Source organism: Gopherus evgoodei, chromosome 3 (genome assembly GCF_007399415.2).
Source record: "Gopherus evgoodei ecotype Sinaloan lineage chromosome 3, rGopEvg1_v1.p, whole genome shotgun sequence".
Lineage (NCBI taxonomy): Eukaryota > Metazoa > Chordata > Testudines > Testudinidae > Gopherus > Gopherus evgoodei.
In genome coordinates this window covers 92,298,776-92,306,723 of record NC_044324.1, presented here as the reverse complement: position 1 = coordinate 92,306,723, position 7,948 = coordinate 92,298,776, and the positions used below count along the sequence as shown (strand labels likewise).

The window sequence follows — 7,948 nt, the reverse complement described above, 5'->3', positions numbered from 1 at the left end:
GTATTTTGATGTGCTGGTTTTTCTTTTAAGGATAGAAGGCTTCTAACTTACAAAGGAAGCAAAGGAGGACACTTTAGCTTAGTTGATTTGTCTTTTCAGATGTTTTAAAGATAGGCTTGGTTATTGGTACAACAGGCGCAAATAATTTCTTGATTAAGTAGACATACATCACCTGGGTGACGGGTGTGTGCAACTCCTGTTAGCCCTGCAATTGTGTCCCTTAACTTCACACGCCATCACTCCATCCAGTCTACAAAGAGCGAATCTTTTACAGAGGGTGCAGTTCTACCTGCTCAGTGAGTAATTTAACAATTGACATAGCTGGAAGTTGTTTCTCTCTCCAGAGCTCATAAATGAAAGAGGCTATGAATGCCATTTGCTTTGCTTGGGGTTTATGTAAAACTGCTAATTTGTTAGAACGAAATAGCATTGGGGTTTTCAGTATAGATGAGGCAAGTTCCAGGAATCCAAAGCCAATGTAGAAATCTGCAGAAGGAACACAAGCTAACTTGTCTGTTTGGGGGTGTGTGTGATTTTAATTCTGTATTTTATTTTAAGAATGTTCTGGAGACATTTTGACCAAGTATAGACCATGAGTATCTAAGGTTGTATAACACAGAGAATAATGAAAAATCAACTTAAAAAGGGGTTAGGTAGCAATATCTGGAAGATGCGTAATTGTTTGTGTCCACAGGACTGTATCTTAAAACGTACCTTTGTGTTCTGATAATACTTACAGCTTCTTCAGAAATGCTGTGCTGACACTCTTGCGTTCAGATTAAACATTTAGAGCCAGGCAGCAGCTTGTGTAAATTAGTATAGCTCCATTGACTTCAAAGAACCTTTCTCAATTTACACCAGCTGAGGATCTGCCTTTTAGTTTTGAATGCCCAGTTTTAGAGATCTTGTTTAAACTCAGTGGCTTCCAGTCCTATCTGGCCACAGGTGACTTTTTGAAACTAAGATCTCACATTGATTTTTCCTGTACAATAAAAGAAAGAAACACAGTTATTAAGTCAATGCGAGCCACACTTTGCGTCAGAAAGAATTCCACTGTTGGGTGCTGTTTTACTTAAACCTCTGGGTAAAAATAACAAAACCCCTCTGTTCTTGGGCTCTATCAAAAACTCTTGAGATAAACCCATTGTTAAAATCTGTGGTGATGCAGTCTTGTCCGAAAGGGGCTGCTGGATAGATTTGCTATTTTTTTCATAGATCTATTTGAAATGGTGTAACCAGAACACCCTTAATACAATGGTGGACACTATGTAGAAAAGAATTAGTATAAATAGTTGATTTTTAAGTTTGAAAGACCTGGCCACATCCTGAAATCCAGCAGCAGCTGATAACGTATGAATGAATGAGTGACCACACTGCCTATAAAGAAGACACTGCGGAGAGAGATTTTTCTCAGACATCCCCTGAGCTCTGTGCTTGCCACAAAATGTACTTGTTTCTACTAAAAATGGACAATGCCAGGTTACAGAGCTACAGAATATTTCAGATGTCATCCCTAGAACTTTAAGAATATTCAATTTAATTTTGCCATGTTTTTTTTTCTTTCTATAATGTAAGCATTAACCACCCGCCTCCCTGACTGATTCTAGTCTATTTGAGGTGAAGTTGGAAAGTGGGGTGTTGAGTGAGGTGCACCACAACAACTTGTGTACACAGCAGCTGAAAGCCCTGCTGACTGAAGTGCTTCTGGATTTCACCCTACAACTCAGTATAAAGAGACTGTTCTTTGGATTGCAGCTCTGGGACTCTGAGCGCCTGCACTGTCCGTCAGGCATATTGACAACTATGCACGGAGCAGCAGTGAGGGGCGATCCTCGCAAGAGACTGCAGCTTAGCTCCCAAAAGAGTATATTCATAACAAAACGAAATGAAAAGTCTCCAAAGCAGAACCACTCACTACTTATTCTTTAATCAATGGCAAGATTTTTTTTTTTAATTTAGTGTTCCATAGTGGAGCCTTTGCTGCTGCAGTACAGCTTTGTTCTCCTCTGAGTTCACACCCTAAATCTGTGCCACTGTCTCTTCACTGCGCGTCTCGATGCATCTCAACAATGAGATAGCAGGAGGACCGATGCTAGGGCAAGAGTAGACTAGTGACAAAACTTCCAGCTGTTAAAGTATGTTATTCTGTCACAGGCAATAACATCACAATCTTGAGACAGTGAGTAGAAAAACAGGCTGCCCCGATATCATTCCAATATTCTGTGCATCTGGGTTTTTTGCAAACCTGACCCTGCAAACCTTTACTTACCCCAGCCATCTCTTTGGGCTCAATTGCATCTTTAATATGCAGTCCTGTGCCGAGTTGCACCCCTCCAGCTGCCTCTCTGAGCCCCACAGCATGCCACTGGAGTGCACCTGTGCTTGCATCCCTGCAGGGGGAACTGCAATATACACTTGCTCTGTGGACCACTGCAAATGGTGGAAATAGCCATGGTGCTACCCCCTTGACTTCCCTCATATGCTTTGGGATGCTGTGTGCCTCTAGGAGAGCATGCAGAGAGCATGCAGAGTGCAATGTCTGTGTTTTCCTTGGCCTTTGTAGGCCATACAAATGGGAGCGAAAGCTTCTTGGGACCACTCCTGAAATGGCACACTCACAGGCTGGCCTTTGGGCTCAGTACTATTATTCATACGTCTAAGGTACGCCTACACTTTGGTTAGACTCCCATGGCTGGTCTGGGCCAGCTGACGCAGGCTTGCAGGGGTGTTTCATTGTGGCGCAGATGTTCTGGCTTGGGCTGGAGCCCAAGCTTTGGGACAACTCCCCCTTCACAGGGTCCTAGAGTCTGGACTCCAGCTCTAGCCAGAACGTCTGCAACTCAATTAAACAGCCCCTTAGCCCGAGCCCCACAAGCCTGTCAGCTGGCCCGGGCTAACCGCCGGTGTCTAACTGCAGTGTTGACAACCCCTAAGTCTCACTGTAGCATGGGTCCGCCGAAGGGAGAGGGCTCAAGAGAGAAATGCCCTATTACTTCAAGTGATTATTTCTATTATTTTTTCTTATCCTTGAACAGAAGGCCGCTGTCCCCTCCAGTAAGGACTAAGTAGGAATTCTTCCCTGTTAAGGAAGGCCCTTACTCCACTCCAGCTAACAGAGTTATGTTGTTATTCCCTATACATACAAAACATGTACATGGTATGAACAAACCAAAGAGGGTGACGCATTCTCTGCCCCCAAACTATTGGCAGCGGAGATAAATGAGGCAAATGAAACCAAGCGCCATGGACACAGGCCAGGTCAGGCAGGGGCTGGCAAGGTGTGTCAGGAAACTGTTTGGTGAAAACAAGAATGTTTGGAAGAACCGGGTTATAAGGAAAAATTTGAAGAAGCAAAATCCTTAGACTTGGTGGGCCTGATCCAAATCTCACTGATGTCAGTGAAGGTCTTTCCATTGGTTTCCATTAGATCAGGCCCTGTCTATACTGGTATTTTCAGCAGTATCACATCTTCAGAGTGTTACTGACACCTCCCCCTTTTTACAATGTAAGAAGGAATAGAGCCTTTCCCCTAGGGTCCTCTTCCCCCCGTCCCTGCGCGAGCTGAATAGTGGGTGGAGGGAGGAGTTAGTACTGATCCCAATGTGAAGGAACTCTCTGGTGGATGGAAATCATCTTGCTGGCCATTAGAACTAGTGACAATATTTAGCAGGTGACTGTTACTATGGGTTTCACTGGACAGTGAAGGAACAATAATTAATAGTGTTTATTTGTACAATGGGAGACATGCCAATCTCACCTTGAATGAAAAATTATTTCTGGAATAAATTATTTGTTTTAAGGTGTTGCCTCATGAAGAATTGGCTTCTTGAAGAACGGAAACAAAATTATCTTTCTTTTTTGCTATGTTCTTATTAGCTCATTCACAACTGTGTCAGGGAGATTACACATTGTTCTATGCAAACGTGAAGGAGAATTACAGTTGCTGTGTGTTAAAGATGTTAATTAATTTGTTATTGACATATATATTTCTTTAAAAATACAGTCTAAACTAGCCTCTTTGCACCAAGTTTTCCTGCTGACAAAGGTGAAGGATTTGGCAGAAGGAAACGTGGTGAGGGTGTGGTTAAATTTTGCTAACTAATCATTTAAATGTCTATGTTGTGGGGTTTTTTTTAATTGCCTTAAAACATCGTCAAAACTAGAGGTTGTTGACTAAGATTGAGTGCTACCTGAAGGAAACAGTGTAAAACTGGACAGAGCACAAAGTTTCTGAAAACGTGCACTGGATGAGTAGTTATGTCACACTGAAGGATTGATAATTCTTCTTGTACTGGACAGTTTGCTCTTGTTCTGAGTCCACCTTTCCACACTCCCACTGATTTTCATCACATGAGAGATTCTGAGCTACAGTGCAAGCCTTTTGCTCTCCACATGTTTTCACTTGTTCTTTTTGCTGGTGGGAAGGAAAAAGTTTCCTATTCACCCCTTGAGCCCTCCCTTCCCCCACCCCGACCTCTTTGTGATGCACCAGAGCACCCCAAAGCCCTAGCTCTACTGAGGTACACTTTGCTTCTGAAAATCCTTCCTGCTCCTTTATGCAGATGTCTGTCTGTGTAGCTCTCCGTCAAAAGGTAGCTGGCAAAAAGGAGCCATTAGCACTTTACCAAATGCATATCTGCATCATAATGAATATTAATTAGTAACTGGAAAATATATGGCAGGCATAAGAATTCCAGGTAACTAGGCAATCCCTGCTGAAAACTTCTTAATTGAAATTAGGGGTCTTCACTGCAGTTTGCAAGGCTGGAACCCAACAGGAGCTGAAGCAAAAAAGCCTGGTGGTTTTTATATTAGAGATTGTGTAAACATCAGAGACCAGAGCCTCAGCTTGACTGACGGTAAATTTGGCCCAGCTCAGGGGAGTTTGGAGTAGAGAGGGGAAAGTGCCTCTAAGCCACTTTGCCATGCCAGTGGTCCTGGGCTGGTGTAACTTTGAGCATCTGAAATGAGTGCTGCTTGAAATGACATCAGCTGTCGTGATTCTAGAGGGACTGTGATGCTGACTGAAGATCAAATGGAGTGACATGTTCTTCATCTTGTCCTATCCCCACATAGCCCCTATGTGGAGGGTGTAGGAGCAGGTTATTTCCTTCTCCCAGGGGAAATCCTCCCCACATCTGCTGGGGAAACTTTTCAACCACTTCAAGGTGCTGGGGCAGAGCAACACTGCCAGGGCTGGGACCAAGAACCTGGCCCTCGTTTCTCCAGCATTTTAAATGACCCATGGAACATTAGACTGTCTGCTTAATGAGTGATTTAGGGAGACACACATTTTGGTTCTGATCCTGCAAACACATACTCACATCTTTACCTCTACTCACACAAGTACTCCCAGTGGTGTTTCATTGATTTCAGTGGGACTACTCACACGAATAAAATTGAACCTGCAGGATCAGAACTATAAACTACACCTCTACCCTGATATAAAGCAACCCAATATAACACAAATTCGGCCATAACGCTGTAAAGCAGTGCTCTGGGGTGTGGGACTGCGCACTCTGGTGGATCAAAGCAAGTTCGATATAACACGGTTTCACCTATAATGTGGTAAGAATTTTTGGCTCCCGAGGACACCATTATATCAGGGTAGAAGTGTATTTTAAATCCTGGTGTTAAGTTTATCCTCTGCAGAGGCTATATACATACTCACATATGTACATTTATATACATTATATGTGTGCTGGTCAACATGCTCTTCTCAACCTGTTGCATCATGTGCACATTTTCTCGGCATATCCTTCTTGGTATTGATGCTATACTTAAGGTTGAGCAGGTTTCTATGTAAAACAAATATATCTGAGCATGATCTACACAGATGGTGAAGGTAATTGTGATAGAAGTGTTGCTTTATTAAACACAAGGGGTTAATTTAAGATGTTACTTCTTGTGCTGCATCTCAGTGTATGTCACCTTAGTGTGACATAACACTAGTATGACATCATTTGTGATCTGAAGCAAGACAAGTTGTTTGTAAAAATCAGCTACTTTCCTCTTCGAAGTGCTCCTCAGGTGTGAATTGTGTGTTTGTGGGGGTACTTTCTGCTGAGGGAAAGCCTGTAACTCTAAGTGATGGAGATGCTCTATTTGTGCACTGTGCACACACATTTTCCTGGCACTTGCCTGATTCTCTGTGTTTTTGCCTGTGCATCAATGGACTGAGCAGAGCAGTGCAGAATGTACTGTACACTGCCCTCACCTCACAGGTTAAATGTCCCTCTTCTTCCCCACATATCTCTGTTGGACTCCCTCTGTTTTTAATAGATTAACTCATCATTAACATATTTATTTTCACAATTGCTCAGGGCTAGATGTCCAAGGGTGGTTTGATAATTAACTGAGAGCTTAACCTCTGCACCAGAGATGAAGGAAGGTCTTGGGCAAGCTCAGGCTGTAACCAGGGCATTTAATTCTGCATATGAAGGTTTCATTCTAGCAGTGCAATTTGTTAATGAGGACATTCTCCTGCTACTTCAGGTGTGGTGCAGTTGATGAAAGAGAGAGAAACACAGGCTTTGCCAGATCACGTGACTTCCATCAGAATCCCACTTGCAGTAGTGGCTGGTACCTGATGCTGCAAGGAGAGGAAAGTCTCTAACAATGCATCCCAGAGAGCATTCTCCAGTGTTTCCAAATACCTCCAGGAAAGATTATACTGATTGAACAGCCCCTGCACAGAGAGACACGGACGAGCTCCCTCATGCTGTAGCATATATTTCTTTTAGCTTTGAAAAGTGGAGGTCCCTGGAGGAAAATGCCTCTCTGATATTTCCATTTAAAGATCAGGTTGGCTTGGCAACAACAGTTTTCAAGAGGGGCTTTATGCTGCACTCCCACTCCACTCCCCCCCCCCACACCTCTCCCTTTCACCCCACTCTACATAATGAGAGAGACAACTTCCAACAATGCGGGGGAAATCCCTGGTGACATGAAGTCCTTGAAAGACCATCCCCCTCAAATAACCCCATTATCTCATTCTTCAAACAAGGCAAGCAACTCCCCTAAGACGTGTGAGATCCTAGACCAAGGACCCTGTGCAATTCCACAGTTGGATATATTATTAATAGTTGTCTGGAGGCTCCCACCATGATTAAGGACCCATTTTTCTAGGCTGTATTTTGAATGAGGAACTTTCTCCAATAACTTACAGCATAAAGAGACAAGAAACTATGTGGTGTTATTCCCATTTTATAGCTGTGGAGCTGAGACACAGACTGTGACTTGCCCAAGCTCCCTCAGGATGGCTGTAGCAGAGCTGGGAATGGAGCCAAGCTGTCCTTAGTGGTGCCTTAACCGCAAGACAGACCCCCACCCCACCCCCCTTGATGTGAAATCTCCCTTTCCTCTTTGAAATTACCTCAGTAATTAGATATGGGATGTAATTCAATTGCTGTTTCACCAGAGTCTGTCACAGCCTGAGCTTTGAGAGGCTAAGAGGATAGTGCAGAACATCGTAGAAATTTCTATATACACTAGCATGTTTCTGAAAGAGTTTTGGTTTGATTCATTTACCTGTATAAACGTAAAACTGGGCTAACCACTGAGAAATCCACATGTTCACAGGCAGCATCCATACCCACGTTTCCTGACCTATCTGTAACACACTGATGGAACCACTGAGTTTGTGTTCCACTCCCAGAAAGGCCACCTCCCAACCAACCCACTAGTGTCTAAATACCCACAGGGTTTTACAGGCACCCAAAGTGTGTGCATGCGGAGAGGGGCGGGGTAATTTGGCTCATAATAAGCACCTTTTATCCACTCTGACTAATGTATTTGTACTGCACCCAACGCCTTAGTAGCTAAGCATCTTTCAGGAGGTGAAGAAAGGAGCCAAAGAATGACAGAAATGTAATATAGCAAAGGGGTTTTTTTGGATGTTTTATATAAAATGGCTTCATTTATGAAACTTAAACATAAGTTTACAAAT

The 7,948-nt window shown here is 43.3% G+C and overlaps 1 protein-coding gene across 1 annotated transcript in view; it reads left to right on the top strand.

The window, feature by feature from the left end:
• The first annotated feature begins 228 nt into the window (after positions 1-228).
• Positions 229-7,948, top strand: part of SCML4 (Scm polycomb group protein like 4) — a 110,756-nt gene continuing 103,036 nt past the window's right edge. The window contains exon 1 of the mRNA XM_030554231.1: positions 229-296. The gene's annotated coding sequence lies outside the window, so the exon portion shown is untranslated. The remainder of the gene's footprint in view (positions 297-7,948) is intronic.